This window comes from Galeopterus variegatus, unplaced genomic scaffold, assembly GCF_000696425.1.
Source record: "Galeopterus variegatus unplaced genomic scaffold, G_variegatus-3.0.2 Scaffold167, whole genome shotgun sequence".
In the NCBI taxonomy this organism is placed as follows: Eukaryota; Metazoa; Chordata; class Mammalia; order Dermoptera; family Cynocephalidae; genus Galeopterus; species Galeopterus variegatus.
In genome coordinates, this window is record NW_007726278.1 from 200,921 (window position 1) to 220,526 (window position 19,606).

The following is a 19,606-nucleotide window of genomic DNA, read 5'->3' on the forward strand; positions in this document are numbered from 1 at the left end:
ATATCTTTTGGGTACTTACCTAGGAGTTCAAAGCTGAATCATAGGATATACATATGTTTAGCTTTAGAAGATATTGCCGGTTTTCTGTGGGTCAGGAATTTAGGAGCAGCTTAGGTGGGTGATTCTGTCCCAGAGTCTCTCATATAGTTTCAGTCAGAATTTCAGCAGGGACCACAGTCATCAGAGTTTTACTAAAATGGAATCCAAATGGCTCACTCAACATGGCTGTTGGCAGGAAGCCTTGGTTTCTCACCATAAAACTGCTTGAGTATCTTCGTGACATGACAGCTAAATTCCCTCAGGGTGAATGAGGTCCTTTTAATTAGCAGTCCTTTTAATTTTAGTTGTTCTAGTGGATGTGTAGTGATATATTACTGTGGTTTTAGTTTTCATATCCTTGATGATTAATGAGATTGAGTACCTTTATCTCTGTCATGGTATTAAGGATAGTTCTTTCTCCCCTCCCAGGGTTTTCATTTCTCTGCAGTTTCTGTTTGTTCTGAGTTCCTTTTTACCTTCTTGTTTTCTGCTTTTGATGTTAGAAGTTTTTCTTAAATGTCACTGAGCCTTTAGCTATTTACATTTAGAATCCCACTCTTAAAAAAAAAAAACTGATTGAAGGCTCTGTGCAAGGGGCTGGATGACCATGGGTTTCATTGTACGGTCCCTTAGTTGGGATGTTTCACTAGGATGCAAATGTTTAAGTATTTTTCCTCCCATGGGTTGGTTAGATTCCCCCAGAGCATACTCTACAGTCTACTACCTGTTAGGGTATAAGCCTGGGAGTCTCAACATTTAGTATATAAACTTTCACTTAAGTGTATAAATTTTTATTTTTAGTATTTGCACTCTCAACTGTGCATGTGAGACCCAAGACCCAGACCTCCACTTTTACTATGTCTAGATAATAAACCTCCAGTGATCTGCTAGTGTGGGGAGAAGAAATAAAGGGTGTTTTCCAGTACCAACAACCAATTTTTCAATTTTCTACACACTAGCTGGATGTTGAACAATTCATTCGATTCTGACACTATCTACCTGGGGTTAGTGTCAGATCCCACAAATCGTAGAGCTCTGTCTCACAAGACTGCCCCCATTTCAGATGTCATTTGCAATCCCAGGCCACCTGTACTTCTGACTGGCTGGCTGTAATTGGGGATTCCCACAACCTTCCCCCGCAACACACACAGGTTTGATAATTTGCTGGAACAGTTCATACAAAACTCAGAAAGACACTTTACTTATGTTTATTGGTTTATTATAAAGGAAAAAACTCAGGAACAACCAACGGAAGAAATGCACATAGGGCAGGATGTGCATGCTGGGAGTGCATAGAGAGTCCATGCCTTCTCTGGTCACACCACCCTCCCTGCACCTTGCTGTGGTCAACAACCTAAAAGCTCTCTGACTCTTATTATTTAAGAATTTTTATAGAGTTCAGTCTCCAGCACACATACCCTTTCTTCCACTTCCTGGAGGTTGGTGGGTGGGGCTGGTCATTTTAGGTTGTCATTCTCAAACAATACTGTTACTCAAAATAAACTTTGTAATCATTATGCTATATCGTCTTAGTCCTTGAGCCTATTTCCTGGGTAAGTTTTAGTATGTCAGTCAATTTTGTCTCATTCCCACACATACCCAATCCCACCAACCATGTGCATCTCTTCAAAGCTCATTCCTTGTTTCTTTGCAAATTGTATTTTAGGCATCTAGGTACTGTTTTCTGTAATCTGAGGGTGGGGGTGGTGAAGGGAGCAGGAGGGAGCTTACTTGGTCTCAGGATCTGTCTATGGGAACTTAATGTTCTCATTTGTGCAAATACCCAGTTTACAGCAGAATAAATTTCCTAATAGTCTCACCAGAGGGACCTTTCCTGTTGGTCTTGATGAACAGATTATGTGTTTGATGTAGATCTTGTTTTATCCAAATTTTCCAACTCTGCCCCTGCATGCAGCACAGGACAAAGCTTTCTAGGTCTGGGCACAGATGACTCAGGAGGCTAAGAAAGAACTACTATGGTGTCACCAAAATTATTTTGTAGACTAATCATTATTTAGACCTATTTAAAAGAATCAGTTAGAGATACTTTATGTAACTCTTAATTTTGTAGCCCTGTGTTCTACTTTCGGTTGGGTAACAGAGTTGGTACTGAGTGGTAGTGGTAATATTTTTCTCAAAATCATGTAGAGATTGGGCTGTCTAGAGACGAAGGCCAGTTGGAGAGAGGTGGCACACCTACAGTCATCTGTGGTCATCTTGTATATCAACCACTGGAATAGTTTTAAGGGAAGTGGGTATTGTGGGCACAGTTAGCAGTTTAGTGACAGCTTTCTAAATCACTTGTCCCTCTGATTTGAACTTGGGCTAAATATTCAACATATAAATAATCATTATAGCTTGAAAGATAATCAGTGTCTTTACTTTAGAAGTGAAATGATATTTCTCAAAATAATCATAGAGCCACCAGGAACTCCAAATTCGAGGTGATCACATTAATGTGTTTAGAATAATAGATGAGTTAAACTAATAGATATTTTAGCTATCTTTGCTCCTTTAATTCCTATTTAAAAAAAAAAAAACTTTATTAAGTTGGCATGGTTATATCTATTTTACTGGTAAGAAAACTGATTCTTAGAGAGACTCAAGAAATCTGCCCAGGAAAACATAAGTCAGTTGACAGAGTTGGAATTTTAACCTAGATTACTCTATTCTAAAATCACAGTGCCTCCCAGTCAAGATTAAGCAGTAGAAGTTGACAGGTTTAGATTCATCACATTTATGAGTTTGCAGAGGATTACGTTTCTGAGTATTGATCACAACAAATGTTTAAACTTTCTTTCCTTAATGGGTTACTCAGTATAAAGTCTGTTGTTTTACAGCTAAAGCCTTTGGATTTTGAGCTGTTCTTCTCCCTTCCTCTACCCACTTCTCCTTCCTCCCCTCACCACTCCTTTTCTCCTCGTTTCCCCTTCTCTGACCTCTTTTCTTCTTACCCCCTTTTCCTCTTATCCCCACACCTCTTTTCCCCTCCCAACAATATCTACTGATTTGGTTAGTCCTACAGAGATATTAGTAAACAAATACTTGAATGTGATTGCACAGAGCAAAGTTGACTAATGCGAAATAACTTTCTAATAATTTTTATTTAGAAAAATAAAGGTGTGATAATAAATAGCCACCATTCAAGGGTTTTAGGAAAAGCTCAAAGGTCACTTCTTGCAGAAGTTTTCCATGACCACCTCCACCCTCAGACCAGGTCACAGTCTCTTGTGATATGCTTTCTTAGAAGTTTTTTCTTTCTCATAGCACTTATCACCGTAGAAAAATTAAATAACATGCAATGAATGGTTTAATATCTGCCACATCCACTAGAATACAAACCTTATGCAAGCAGGAGACCATGTCAGTCTTACTTACTAAGGATGCCTTGGTGTCTTAGTCTGTTTGGGTTACTATGACAATATACCATAGATTGGGTGGCTTATAAACAAGACACATTAATTTCTCACAGTTCTGGAAGCTGGGAAGTTCAAGATCAAGGCACTGGCAGATTCGGTGTTTGGGGAACGCCTGCTTCCTGGTTCATAGACAGCTGTCTTCTTCCGTGTCCTCATATGATGGAACGGGTGAGAGAAGTATCTGGGTCCCTTTTATAAGGGCACTAATCCCATTCATGAAAGCTCCATCCTTGTGACCTTATCACCTCCCAAAGACCTCACCTCCTAATATTGTCATATTGGATGTTACGGTTACAACATATAAATTTTAGGGGGGACACAAACATTAAGTTGATAGCACTTGTTTAGCATAGTGGCTCCCACATAGTGGGCACATATGTTGGATGCATAGATGATGGATGGATTGATAGAGTAAAAAAATGAATGAAAAGTCATTGGTCTTGATTCCATCTCATCTTTTGTTTGGACTATTTCAGTAGCCTCCCAACTGTTCTCTCTGTTACCATCTCAACACCATCATCTGCACTGCCCCACTCCCCCTAATTTTATGTCCAAAGGAGATCTGGTCTTATTCCTTTATAGTCAGATAAACCTCCTGTGGCTTCCTCCTGCTGTTTTATAAAGTTTAACTCGTTAGTGAGGCATCTCAGACTTGAGTTCCAGCCAACCTTTCCAGCCTTGTTTTCTTTTTTAAAAATTATTTATTTATTTATTTTATTGATTATAAATACTCATGGGGTACAAAGCTGACCGTCACCACTTGTGCCCAACATGTGATGGCCAGATCAATACTGTCAGCATGCCCATCACCACAAATTGCAACTATACCCCATGTCCCCCACCCAATTAATCCCCAACCTCCCTCCCCCTTTCCCCCATCCCACTTTGCAACCCTAGGTATGCTCTCTCCCTGTGCAAGTCCAATGCACCACTGTGGTGTTTTCTTCCATCCTTCTTTCTCTCTTAGCTCCCACTTGTGACTGAAGATGTATGGTATTTTTCCCTTCGTGCTTTGCTTATTTCACTCAACATAAGTTTCTCCAAGCTCATCCATGTTGTTGCAAATGGCAGAATTTCATTCTTTTTTATGATAGAGTAGTATTCCATGGTGTATATATAACACATTTTCCTTATCCAGTTGTCCATCGATGCTCAACATAAGTTTCTCCAAGCTCATCCATGTTGTTGCAAATGGCAGAATTTCATTCTTTTTTATGATAGAGTAGTATTCCATGGTGTATATATAACACATTTTCCTTATCCAGTTGTCCATCGATGGACATTTAGGTTGGTTCCATATCTTGCCTATTGTAAACAGAGCTACGATGAACATGGGAGTGCAGGTATCCTTTTGACATGTGATGATTTCCATTCCTTTGGATATATATCCAGAAGTGGGATAGCTGGATCATATGGGAGATCTATCTGTAGTTATTTGAGAAACCTCCATACTGTTTCCCATAGTGGTTGTACTAGTTTACTGTCCACCAACAGTGTAGGAGCATTCCCTTCTCTCCACATCCTTGCCAGCATTTGTTATTCTCTGTCTTTTTTGATTGTAACCAGTCTAACTGGGGTGAGGTGATATCTCAATGTGGTTTTAGAGATTAATACCTTAAAAAAGAATGTAACAGAACTCCTTGAAATGAAAGATTCACTCAGTGCAGCAAAAAACGCAACAGAGAGCTTGAGTAGCAGGCTAGAGCAAGCAGAGGAAAGAATTTCAGAACTTGAAGATTGTCTTTTTGAAATAACCCAGGCAGACAAAAAAAAAAGGAAAAAAGAATTAAAAATAATGAAGAAAATCTAAGAGAGCTAGCAGACAATCTCAAGTACTCTAACATCCAAATTGTGGGTATTCAGGAGGGGGACGAGAAAGGAAAAGGCATTGAAAACCTATTCAAGGAAATAGTAACAGAAAACTTCCCAGGTGCAGGGAGAGATGCAGACCTTCAGATCCAGGAAGCCCAAAGGTCCCCAAACAGATTCATTCCAAAAAGATCCTCCCCGAGACACATTATAGTCAAATTTGTAAAACTCAAAGACAGAATGCCAAAAGCAGCAAGAGAAAAGCGCCAGGTTGACTATAAGGGAACCCCCATCAGACTAACAGTAGACTTCTCAACTGAAACCCTACAGGCAGAAGAAAGTAGAATGATGTATTCAAAATCCTAAGAGAAAAAACTTGTCAGCCTCGAATTCTATACCCAGCAAGGCTCTCCTTCAGAAATGAGGGAGAAATAGTGTATTTCCCAGGCAAACAAAAGTTGTGGGAGTCCAAGCCTCGTTGTCGGTCATTCCTCCCTTGTACTCTGCACACCAGCTAAATTGCACTGCTCACCACCACCTATCACTCCTGTGTCATTTGAAATATCTCTGGATTCATTTATGCTGAGTCCTGGTTACAATATCCTTTCTTCCCTTTGCTTGGCAAACTTCTGCTAAACAAGCAAGGATAACTTCAAGGCTCCCGTTGGATATCTCTGCTTTGTGAAACCCTATCCTGGCCAGAATTAACTACTTCCTTTGTGCTCACAGAAGACTTCGTGCTTGCAAGTTACATAGAATATTTATTACTTGGGATTGTAATTATTTACCTAATTGGCCACTCTGTCGACTCAATGCTTTTGAAAGGGCAGGATCTTACTCTTTTATAGCTCCCTCGGCATGGAGTAGTGAAAAGAGTGTTTTTTTAGAAACAGAGATCTGACTGACTAAAATTTTGGTCTGCCACATGCTAGTTGCTTCAGTTATTCTTTTGCACTAATCACCAGTAACCGTTTTTCTTCCCTCCCTCCCCCGCTTTCTTTCTTTTTCTTTGCTGCCTTGAATCTGTTATTCATGAGAAAAATACAAAAACTGAATTTCAAATTTGGGTTCAATGGTATTTTTAAAGGATTGAAGTGTGGATTTATAAAATCATTTCTAAGATCTTACCTAGAGAGAAACATAAAACCCATTCATTCTTATATTCTGAGAATATCTCCTTTCTCAACCAAAAAGCTCTCAAACTTTTGAATCAGTTCAGCGTTTGGATGTCTGATACTTGGCACCATGTCATACATTAGCTGTCAGCGAGCACACATCGTGTCTGTCCTGGGCACTCCGCATGTATGGCCACTGATGTGCCATTTTCCATCCTCAGAATAACCCTGGAGGGTGGGAATTCTCATCTTTGAGGAAACAGGCTCAGAAACCTGCAGCACCATTTTCTGTAAACTGGTAAAAATCATGATGTTAGATATGTAATGAGAGGAAGCAGCTTTATTTTTATATTTATTTTTGCCTCACTTATGCATTTGACACTGACATTGTCTGAGGAATGATTAGGAAATGAGATTGCTCATAAGTTTGGTCAAGATATTAGTAGTGCTTGACGCCATGTGCCTTCTCAATCATAATGGCATGCACAGTTACTTACCTTTTGAGATTGTTGGTTAATTGTGAAAGGAGACTCAGGCTTTTAACACTGCAGGGATTTCAGAAGTGACAAGTCTCAGTAGCCAGAGCATCTTTGTAGGGGACAGATATAATGTATCCTTTTTAAAAGGGTCTGCAAGCTGTCACAGAAGGCTATGTAAAGTCATACAATCAATGATTTCATATTTGAATGTGAAATGCAGTGGCATAGTTGACATAAACTACAGTTTTCTCAGCATTGACACTTTTGACCTTTTAGCCATATAATTCTTTGTTGTCAAGGTCTGTCCTGTGCACTGCAGGATGTTTAACAGCATCGTGGTATCTACCCAGTAGATGCTGGTAGCAAAAGCCCCTTCCACCAGTCATGACAACTAAAGATGTCTCCAGATATTGCCAAATGAAACTGGGTGGGTGGGAGGTGGGGTAAAATCACCCCGATGGAGGATCATAATGTGCAGTGCTAGGGGTAAATAGAACTGTAAAGAGCCCACACCCTTGAGGAGCTCATGACCTATGAAGCTTGTTGAGATCTTTTGACTAGGTAGAATATTTCTAGTAGTTGACTGAAATAGCTTTAGTTGAGGCTATTAGTGAAAATTTGTTTCAAAAAAGTTTAACATCTGTTTTCATTTCTGCTTTTCTAAGTCACTTCGTTACTCAATTCCTTTATTTTAGCTGTCTTCCTCTTAGGACTTAAAATACTTGAGTATGTCAAAATTTCCAGTCTAATAGGAAATATGCTTTGTTCAAACAGAAATAAAAATATTAATAATTGTTAGGATGATGGGAAGTATGGTCCTGGTTAAGTCAGACTCAGGTGACTGCAAAGTAGATCATTCAATAGTGAAGGGAACTAGACATCTAGTCACATTCAAGATTCACTTCCTGTTCTTGTTTATCATTGGAAAGTTGCACCTTGTGAAAGATTTTAGATTCAGATCATTGTATTATTCTAAGAAAAAAATTTCTAAATGCTAACCACGTCTTGGTAACCTCAGCAAAATATACAACACAAAAAAATAATCTTGTACCTATCTTAGGGTTGAATTTTTTTGCATATGTTATACGTTGAGTTCTGAAATATCTAATGCACTTTATCATCTGTGGTCTAAAGAAGAAAGGCTTTGTTGGTTACAGCAGCACAGGCATGCCTGTTTTGGCTGGATTGTTAGTTGAAGTAATAGAATGAACACTGGCTGATTGGGTCTTGGATGCAACAAAGCTAGAATGAGTACTCAAAATTCTCCTCTCCCCTGAAATGACATAATATTACTTTTTTACTTAATGTTCCATATTGGCTTACAGCACGTGAGATTCAGAGGGCAACTTAGTCTCTGTTTTTGCAGCTGTCATCCCAGTGCCTAGAATAGTGCCTGGCTCATAGAGGCATGTAATAAATATTTGTTGTATAAAGAAATAACTAGACCAAAAATATGTTCGTTAATACCAGTGACAGCGTAGAGGAAAAATACAGGGTAACATTATGAAATGTTAACATTGTACTATCCATTTAGAGATTTTTTTGATTGCAGAATTTACTGTCCTTTTAAGAAATCTTAATAAATATATATTGAAGAATTATTTTATACCATAAATCATTGTTTTACCTGTGTTCCTGATTTAAATGAATACTCACAACAGTCTCGCAAGAGAAGATATTGATACTGCTGTGTTCTACATGAGAAAGCTAAGGCGCTGAGGGTTGAGTCACTGGGTGGTGGCTATTTAAGTGGCGAGCCTAGGTAGAAATTTATGCCCATCTGACTTTTAGCTCAGATATTTTCCTCTGTGCAGCATGCATTAATGCCAGTTGCTTTTTTTTTTTTTTTAGGTAAAAAATCTAGTTAATGGTCATCTTCAATGTTATAGAAAGCAATTTGTGTATAAACTCATCAAACTGAGGCTTCCCGTATATATTTTCAACTGCAGTGATGTGATTATAAAAGTAAATGTTACTGTCCGAACACAACTTTTATGATTGTATTTCAATTTTGCTGCTAAAATGCAAAGTACAAAATAAACACATACTTGCAAAACATTTTTCAGATTGGGAAGGAAATGCCCCTCAGAATGGGATCTGAAGAAGCATTAACTACGTGACACTCCAATTATTTAGCTAATTTACTTTTAATTTAGTAGACAGAAGAAACTGTGCTGTTTATCTTTGGTAGCTCCCAAATGCTGCCACATATGTTTTAAAAACTTTTTTAAAATTTTAAAATAGTTCAGGCTTATAGAAAAGTTGCAAAAATAGGGCAAAGGACTTATTTATACCCCAAAACCAGATGACCCAACTATGGACGTTTTCTACATTTACTTTAATGTTTTCTCTATATATACACATGATATTTCTCTGAATCGTTTGAGAGCAAGTTGTAGACATAATGTCCCTTTACTCCTAAATACATCTGTATGTATTGCTTTATTCATATTTGCAATTGTCAAAAAAAAATGTCCTTTATAGCAAAAAGGAAAAAAAAAATTCTTGTTCATGATCCAATCCAGTTTTATATCTTGCACTTAGTTGTTATGTCTTTTTAATCAGGAATGTTCCTCAGTCTGTCTTCAGTGATCCTGACAGTTTTGAAGAGGATGAGCTAGTTACCTTATAGAAAATGGTACTTATTTTAATGCTGTGGTAAAATTAAAAATTTTGAAGATGAAGCAGTAGATAAAAACAATTTTACTTTTCATATTTCTCTTGTATAACATTTTAAAGCTTTTTATTATGAAAATTTTTCACCCAAGTAGAGAGAATACTAAAACAAACTCTATTACCCAGATTCAGTTAACATTATTGCCATCCTTCTTCTGTTCCCTGGCATTTTTATTATTATTATTTTAATTAATTAATTATTTTTTTTACATTCTAAGATGTTGCAGAGCAGTTGGGGTGGAGGGGGAGGGGCTAGGGTGGGAGGACAAGGAAGGGGGAAGGAGGGTGTGGTCAAGGCCCATGGTACCCCCCTCATTCTGGCAGAGGAGCCCAGGGGGCTTCTGGTGGCGTCTCAGTTGTGGCTGGGCTAGATGTGGAGATCAGGGGGACATGGATGAGGCGGAGGCTCTCAGCCGCCTCCCACCCCAGTTCAGGAGCCTGGGGCACTTCTGATGGTGGCCTGGTGGTCATCACTGGGCTGGGTGGGGAAGTCAGGGGGTGTGGCTGAGGTCCTCGACTCCCACCGCCCTGACAGACTGACGCACTTCTAGTGGCAGCCTGGTGGTCATGGCTGGGCTGGATGTGGACATCGGAGGGATGTGGCTGAAACCCTTGGCCCCCCCACCACTCTGGTTCGGGAGCCCAAGGGGCTTCCAGCAGGGGCTCAGTCACTGGGCTGGATGTGGATGTGGCTCTGGAGAGTGGCTGAGGCACTTGGCCCTCTCCACACACCAGCTTGGGAGCTCAGGGGTCTTCTGGTCCTTTTAGGTTTTATAGGTGTTCTTTGGTGGTGTTAGACCTTTACTGGTTAATATCAAATTTTTTTCTCTGATCTGTAGGTTTTTGGTTTTTTCTTTCAGCTCTGTGTTGGATTATTAACTACCCCACCACTTAAACTCTGCACTGGAACTAATTTGTTGTCCTTTTCTTCTAAAATGGGGGAACTTCCTGTGGGGACTAGCACTTGAGCCCTGTGGTTGAGCTAAATTGCTGCTTTGCTGCTGATTCCCTGGGAAAGGCTTTTTGTGCAGTTCAGGTTTTAATGGTTGACTTTATAGGTACTTCTGTGTCTTGTGAGATTTTGTACACCTGGGTTATGTGGAAAGTCTGGTCTGGGCCGAGTCTTTTCAGCAAACTGCACCCCCTGCAGTTCTAGCTTCCTAACCAGTCTCCACTAAGTGATCCTGTGCTGATAGGAAGGCAGATCAGCTGTCCATGCTGTACCCCCATGTTCTCCCAATGGACCCATCTCCTGCACTGCCTGCACTCCAAACTTCCCATGGGACAGGCCATGTGCCTTGCAATGACTCACCGACCTCTGAGTGGCTCCTTTTTTTCAGTTGTCTGTGGTTCCTCACACCTGTGTGAGTCCATGGGAACCCTGTTAGTGGTCCTGCTGGCCTGGGGGCCACTAAGGCCCTCCTCTCCCCTGCAGCCTCCAAGCAACTTCATAGGACAGGTACAGCAGCGGCTTTTGCCAGCTTTTGCTCTGTGTGCTCACAAGGGCCAGACGTGAAGTGGCTGGGGCTTGAAATGGTCAGAGTGGTCCTTTCTTCCTCTCATCACAACTTTTCCCACCTTCATGAATTCCATAGGTCTCTCCTCCTCTTCCCCTGAGCTCTAGCGGCCCCAGGTTGGCAGTCGTTGTTTTTTAATAGTTGTAAATGGATTGTGGGGAAGGGTGAAGCTAAGGGCTGTCCTCCACCATCTTGATCGGAAGTCTGGCATTTTTAGTTAAAGTATTTTGAAGCAATTTCCAGACATCATAATATTTTATTCCATATTTCAGTAAGCTCTAAAAAGATAGCTAATATTACCTTACCTAGCAAAATTATTTATAATTCTTTAACATTATATACTACCAAAACTATTATATTCAAATTTTTCCTGTTACATTGGAAATGCTCTTTTATATCCATTTTGCTTTGCATTTGATTGTGGTGTCTCTTAAGCAGCAGCAGCAGCTTCTTCTTTCTTTTTATTGAACATTCCTTCCTGCCTTTGATAGGGTATTATAGTACTGTGATAGAATGGAATGATGGATGCAGTAAATTGGCCTGCTCATTATCTGTTCCAGTCCTCCTAGAGTACTTCCCCGTAAAGCAGAGGTCGGAAGACTGAGTTCTCTGTTTCTTAAACTCCCTTGAATCTGGAGTTCTAGATATGGTTTAGGCTCTACTACTCAGATGAACTTGTGTGGCCGTTGAATTCGTTATGTGCCAAGCCAGTAGTATATGAGATATCCATTTTGCTGGTAGAGTTCTACAGACCAAACAGGGCTCTGGAGATCATGACAGTTAAGACAACTTCCTGATCCCTAGACTCTGCTGAAATGGTTTGACCCTGGAGTTCACCACTGATGTAATGACTTCATGATTGCCCACCCTCCTCAATGTGGCAGAGGAAGCATTTCCCCTAGCAGACCTCCCCTTACGTGTTGTACCAGGAGTCTATTCCTGGAGGCACAGCCTCGGTCTGTCCTATAGCCCTTTCAACAATTTTGTGAGCACCTAATTCTGTATACTAAATATTTTTCTGCCCTAAATAGCTTGGGAGGTGTCTGTTATCTATAACTGATCCTTGGCTGACAGAACTGGTAATCAAGAAGATATAACTTTTTAATATTTGACTTCCAGGGTATATATACAGAACAATATATCTGGATCTGACACGTTTAGATTTGAATTGGGGCATGGTTTTTCGCTGTAGTCCTTTGTGTTAGGTGATCAAGTTCCTCAAAGAGCATATGTGTATGCATGCATGTGTGTTGCTGATCTTTTCATGTGGATTTCTGTTATAACTTGTTCTTTGCTGGTGACTTTGCCACCAATAACCATCTCTTATTAGGATTCTGGAAGATCTGTTGAGATACCCCTCATATGTGATCTTAGAATATGGCCTCTGTGTGTCTCATTCTCATATGATTTGGGTTTCTACGGAGACTGATTAGCCACAGAGACTAGTAGCTGTGCAATGCTGCTGTCTCTCTCAATTCTTTCTCATTCTGACCCTGAATTTCTGCTCTCACCCCCTGATGTAACAAGAGTATGGGAATGTGTTAGAGACTATACTTATCATTTAAAAAAATGAATTACAGAAAATTTCAAATATACACAGATGCAGAGAGCATGGTATAATGACTGCCACGTACCCATCACTTTATAATCATTTTGTTAAACACACAAACTTCAAATAATTCGATAACTGGATCCCTAACAGGGCACATTTTTTCCATTTTTCATTTAGCCATTTGCTTCCTAAATTCTGTGTGGCCAGGACCCACAGTATCTCTCAACTCTGCAGAGACCTGAGTGCATGGACACAGGCACAGTCAGACACCGTGCTTCAGGTAGAGCCCTGAGATTGCTGGGACTGTAAATAAGGACTGCTTAGATTTCTTGTCACATGGGTGTCAGATCTGTGGGTCTGTTTTGATGATGTCTTTCTCTTCACTGCTATTTTTTAAATAAAATCAGTAACATTCAACTTCATGACCTTTTTCTTGCCCTTGCTCTTTTAGTGGGGAAAAAAATAGGCAATAATACATGAAATGGCACTTGCAAATACTTTCATTACTCTCAAATTATAATGCATGATAATATAGTTTGCATTTATCTTTTTAAACCCTAATACAGGTGGTAACCTATATATTTTCACTATGTAGCAAAAAAAAAAGAGCAGATGTTTCACTAAAGGACTTAAGGGTAAAATTTTGGAACTTCTGCCCCCAAGCAATAAGAATGCATCAGAACGTTACTTTTTTAAGAGTAGTATTCATACCATTTGTAGCCTCTGTGTAGTTTCATTCTGACACACTTTTTTCTTCTCAAAACTTGCATGGGAAAAGTCATTCTTACAAGATACAAAAACCAGAAATACATGTTCTCACACTCTGAGAAAAGCTATAAAAGCCAATGAAAAAGGCTTTGAGTTCTTATTTTGGATCATTTGTGGTAGGTCCTGAGTGGGACAGAAAGTTATGTGGCTCCTGCCCATGAGTGGCCTGCATTTAGGTGAGGACACAAGACATCTAAAATGCATTATTACCAACGAGAAGCAAACAGTAAGTGTGCAAATAAAGAGAAAGAGGAGGTCTTCAAAATTTTTGAGGAACAGAAACCATTGACAGAAAAGCTAAGTCGTGTATTGTATTTCCCGTGTGTGTTGCTCTCTTACAGGTTCTTCTTTCTAACAACTACAGTGTTGCAGAGATTTCTGTAAGTCTGAACATGCTTCATCAGAGATAAATAACTATAAGTAGTCACGTGTTGCTTTTTCACTTGCAGAAGTGGAAGAGCTAGTGGTACTCCTCTTACATTCTCAGCAGAAATCTTTCTTTTTGGAAAAGAAATCCTGACTGATTTAAATGTCATTCTAGTTTCTGATTTAATATATTTTCTATGAGTAATAAGGGGGTACTTCAAAAAGCTTGTAGAAAAATAGAATTAAAAGATAATACTAATGTTTCCATGAACTTTTTGAAATACCCTTGTATTTTAGTACCAAGCATGTATTAGTTATATATTGCTGCCTAACAAATGACATGCAATAATATAAACCTCTTACCCACCAGACTAATAATGCAAACCATTTGGTATCCTCAGCTAATATTTGGTCACCTGTAGTAAACATACATTTTTTGAGCTTAGTGTGTGTTCAACATGCTGTATTCAGAGCTATTCAGAATAGAAAGAAGTAAAAGTCAGTGTCTCTGCCCCATGGAATTTATGTTTCAGTTGAGGGATACAAGAATAATGCTCATGAACTGATAGATCACAGGCTGTATGATGGCTGGCAAAGAGCTTACATATTATCTTACACTTACTTCACTGAAGTCTAGAAAGGCTCAAAGACTGGACCAAGTGGGATGGAGCTGGTTAGCAATCAAACTAGAATACATCAGTCCACGGTCTCCAGAACAGTGTGGTTTTGTTTTGTTTTTTCCTTTGCTGTAAGATAATATACATTTAAGTGAAAACTATATGGCATAGACTGTAATAGCCAAATAAGTTGAGGAAGGGAGGATAGGTGGCTTTGAGTAGTCAAAGAAGAGTTGGAGGAGGACGTACCGTCTTAGATGTAAGTGTAAACAATCAATGGAAGAATCAGAATAATCCAACCAGTGAGAACCAAATCTTTGTTCTGTTTATGGAACAGAGACAAAACCAACCAGTCTAACTCGAAAGGTACGTATTGGGCAATGGAAGGAAATTAGGTTGGAGGGACTTGAAAGTGTGGGAGAGGAACTAGGATTTGATGTGGTATATCATGGGGAACTGTTCTCAGTCCTTCAGCATGAAATGACACAATGAAAGTGAGATTAAAGAAGATTATGTTTGTTCAGGAGGAGAAGTGGATAGTGTCTACATTGTTTTCTTTTCTTACACTCTGTGTATTGTCTTTTCATTCCAAGTTGGTTGAACACTGCAGTAATCAGAATAGGCCAGTTTATGTTGCAGCCACAAATTAACCCTGAAATTGCAGTGGCTTAATATTGTGTGTTTGTTTGTTTGTTTGTACTACTTGTTGATCACAGGTGGGTGGGAGTTCTGTACCTCCTCATACAGGGACCCAGGCTGACAGAGATCCCACTGTGTAGAACATTGCTGGCCACTGTGGCAGGAGAGAAGAGCTGTATGGAATGGCCCTCAGTGCTCTCTAACGTTTTAGCCTGGAAGTGACAGATGTCACTTTTTCCTTTCCTCCAACTCATTGGCCAGAAGTAGTCACAAACACCACTACCACCCCCGCCACCCCCTGGGAACACAAGGGTATTTGGTGAGCAGTAAGTGTCTCTTTGAAGGCTCTCTGAGAGACATACAATTCTACTTGTTTAGGAGAGAAAACCCAGTGATTAAGAGGGTAGACCTGGAGCCAGGCTGCCAGAGTCTAGAGCCTGGCTTCCCCAGTTATTAGCAGTGTGACCTTGGGCAAGTTATTCAGCTTCTCTGGAGAATAGTTTTGTCATCCGTGAAACAGTGGTCGTAAACAGGATGAGTCTCACAGAAGTATTGTGAAGCTTGAATGAGCTTATATATGTGAAATCCTTAGAGCACTATACTGTGTAATTGTTAGCAAACATTTATTATTGTTGTTATTATGAATTTAATCTGCTGGCTCCCAGGATAGCTCCCATTTAGTATATCCTAAATAAAGGCTAAAGTTTCTGATTCTAGTTGAGGGGCCCAGAGGGAAGGAGGTTGTAGCACATCAGCTGTACAGGGACCATCACCTGGACTAGGATGACGACACTGCGCAAAGAAAAGATGAGCAAGAGAGAGCGCAAGAGGAGAAAACCCAAGCAAGGGACTGTTCTCCAACTAAATCTTCCTGGTGAGAGAAAGAGGATCAGGTGTGGGTGACTGAAAGAATGCAGGTGGAGTTTGCCGAGAAACTGGGGGTCATGAGGAGAAGCTGAAGTTCAGATGTGGTGGTGGGGAGATATCTAATGCACAGGAGGCCACAGGAAAGGGAGGAATGGAGCCCAGGCAAGAGGACAAAACTGGAGCTGGCTCTTAATGAACATGTTTCAGTAAGTGGTGGCATTTGAGTGCTCCGAGTCAGGCTGCAGGCACTGGGCTCAGATGGTTTGGCTTCAAATTCCAGCCCCACTAGGCCAAGTGGCTTTGGTGCTCTAGTTTCCTTATAGGCAGCATGGGGGTAATTAAGTGAGGTAATTAAGGTAATTAAGTGAGGTAATGCCTGTACAGTGTTGGGAAAGGTGACGTGTAGTAAACAGTCAGTAATGCTCATTCTTAGCTCGTTAAGGTTTTAATTGAATAGAAATGTGGGGGTTATCTTCTAAGGATTCAGTCTTTCAGACTTTAAATGTGAAACTTCCATTGGCTGTGGTTGGGGTGAGTACTGTGTAGTCCTCACTGAGTTCACAAGAGTGGGCCTTGTCCCGTATCACTTCTAATCCACGTGCTTTCCATTTTTTCATTCTTCACTTGAATAGTCAGTGAGAAAATGTTTTTAACTTTGCAGAGAGAACAAATTATATTGGGCTGAAAAGTGTCCAAAATAGACCATTTTAAGGGCTAATTTAAGATCAGTGCTTCCCCTTTTAAAATTGCATGCTACATTTTACTCATTGGTAGGAGTCACTGCTCTTGCCTCTTGAAATATGAAATTGTTTCCAAGCAGAACATATTCCTGTATTAGTTTTAAGTGGACTTGTTGGTTAATTAGCTCTGTCTTTTAATATGTCTAGCTTAAATTGCGGGGTCTTCAATGACACACGCTCTGCATTTGTGTAACTACCTTCAGTTACACATGCACTCTAGCATATATAATTATTTATGGTATTTCTTTTTGTTCTGTTGACAATTTAAGAACTTCACAAATATTCAGTAGGGCTTTAGACTGTTGTTTGTAATAGTACAAAACGTGTTATTCAATTAAATGGATATTTAAAAACCTTATATGTGCCAGGCCAGGCTCTATGCCAGTCCTCATTCTCATGGAACTCACAGCTTAGACAAATTTATAATCTACCTATTGTTGGGTTATTTGTCATATTTAAGGATTAGATAGAGTGCTGGCATAAAATGAGACAATCATGCCTTCATTTTTCCAGGGTCCACATGATTCAGTTCTGCTTTCTTTATGGCTAGGATATGGAGTTAGGGTTACATTGCTGGTCCTATCTCTAAGTTACCAGCTGCCTTTTCTGGACTTAAGTTTCTTTATAAAGTGTGGGCAATACTATATGCTCATCCTGTGCACATGATTGTGAAAAGGAAGACATTACATAATGTATAGACTACTTTGTAAATTTTTGAGCTCTTCAAATATACCTGATGCCATTTTTAACATCTAACATTTACTATTCTATACCATCTATAATATTCCATACTATGACTGAATAGTCTATTTACACAGATTTGAACTAAATAGCTTTGAGATTTTAAAAAATAACTAAATGATTCTCTTAGAAATAAAAATAAAATTATGAAAGAGGTAAATGTGGTTAGCCACCATAATAACTATCTGTTTTTCCAGATTAGCTTTTCTAGCTCCCTGTTATTATTTAAAATTATTAACACATCACCTGATTCATATAGAAAATACTTACAAGGTTGTGCTTTTCAAATAGTGTGTTATATATAAGGTCACCTCTTTTGTTCTGTAGCAGAATACAAAAATTATCCAACACTGTTCCTATTTGCCAAGTTTACGCACAGGTAAAGGGAACACAGTAGACGTGAAAGTAAAGCTAACTAATAATACAAGACAGTGGGAAGATGCCCCAAAGCCGTGTGTGAACAATGGCTTGATGAATGGAATGGGCAGTAAAGGCCTTGGAAGGAGAGAGAAAAGCTGAGTTTGACTGGAGAACTGACTTTAAAAAAAAGATTAGTTGGAGATGGGTTTTGAGTTTACTTTTTTGGCAGTATGTCTACTGATGACTGGATACAATAATCTGTATAGATTTGTGGTATAGTGGAGGGAGAAGGTGGAAAACAAAACAAATAAAAGAGTATGTTATTCCTTTGTAAAATGCCATAGGTATTTACTTTCTTGTTTGAAGAGTCCTAAGAATTGACCCCAGTAATACTCTGTCATCTGCTGTGGGGCAGCATGTTGGCTCATACATACAGTAGTCTATATGCTACAATGTAGTCATATAGCCTATGCTGCAATGTAGTCATAGAACTAGGGTACTATAGTTAGGCTCTGAAATTAAGAAAACTTTGTTTCTGGTTTTCCTTTAGTAGCCCTCATAGAGATTTCTATTTAGAGGTCCAACTCAAATGACTTCCCAAGAGCTACCTTACATAAAATGTAGTGTTTTGCCCTTTCTTCTCCTTCACTTGCAAAAGTTTATAGATGGAGTGGAAGAAAGGCACTAAGATTCTGACTTCCATCCATGTGGTTTCACCTGTCTCTCCAGGTGAAAAGGTGTTATTACATAGACTAGTGCCTATTTTTGTCAGTGGCTTTAAGATCTGGTGACCCTTTATAAAATTAATTTAATGCAGATCTGAAAGTACTCAGTAAATGGTGTTGAATCAACCATTAAGATTAATTTTCTTATGGAGTAAAAGTTAAAAATGAGTAAGATAAGAATTTAAAAGAAAATATTTCCAGAGAATAAAGCCCAATAAAAATTTAAAGTATGACTCATGATATAACATTTCATTTCTTTATCTTCCATTATCAAAATGATATAATTGCCAACAGAGATACTATATTGGGATAATTTGGGGGGTTGGGTAAAACAAATTTGAGCTGACAGACAGGTTGACTATACTTGCAAAGGTCATGCTACTTATACTAAGTTATTCATTTGAACAAGTGTATAATGTAAAGAATTGTGGGAATGCTTAAGTTTATAATTTTCTTATTTAGACAAGCAGCAACTATTTTCCCCGCTATTCATCTCCCACGCTACTTTCTGGTAACCCATACTATTGAAATACAGATACAAGGTACTACCAACCAAGAATAAAAAATAAATTCCCTAGAGACGCAAGGAGAACCAAGCATACAATACACATATTTTTTGTTTCCCAGAAAAATTTAGCAAGTGAATCCTCCTCCCAAAGGGTACGTCCATATGAAGTCATTGTCATGTATATTCCTGAGCAGTGGCCCTTAAATACTCTGCGGCTATTTGAGGAAAAACTCAATGCTTTGATTGCCTGTCACCAACAACATTTATAACATGCTCTTCAAATCTGTCACTAATTATATTCCCCCTGTAACTTATGCTGATAGTTGACAGTGAGCATTGAGGGACATATTCATAATTTTGTAGCATCCTGCTCTTTATTCCAAAAGTGTTCTTTGAAAAACACTTATGACTCAGAACAAAAAAATGTTATTGAGGAGATAAAATCTAAAATTGAAAGAAACAGGGATTTAAGAAATACGTTACCTCCCCAAATATGTTACAATATTAACATTTTTACACTGGCAATATACAATATCATCAGTCTTTTTTCTTTTGCCAAATTATTGGCAGGAAATATTAGCAGTTGAATTTTCTATTAACACAAAACTGTTCTTTTTACATTGAGAGTTATTCAGATAGCCTACCTTTTGTTATATTATTGCATTTACA

The 19,606-nt window shown here is 39.0% G+C and overlaps 1 protein-coding gene across 2 annotated transcripts in view; it reads left to right on the forward strand.

The window, feature by feature from the left end:
• Positions 1–19,606, forward strand: part of UBAC2 (UBA domain containing 2) — a 174,165-nt gene that overhangs the window by 70,749 nt on the left and 83,810 nt on the right. The window lies entirely within an intron of this gene.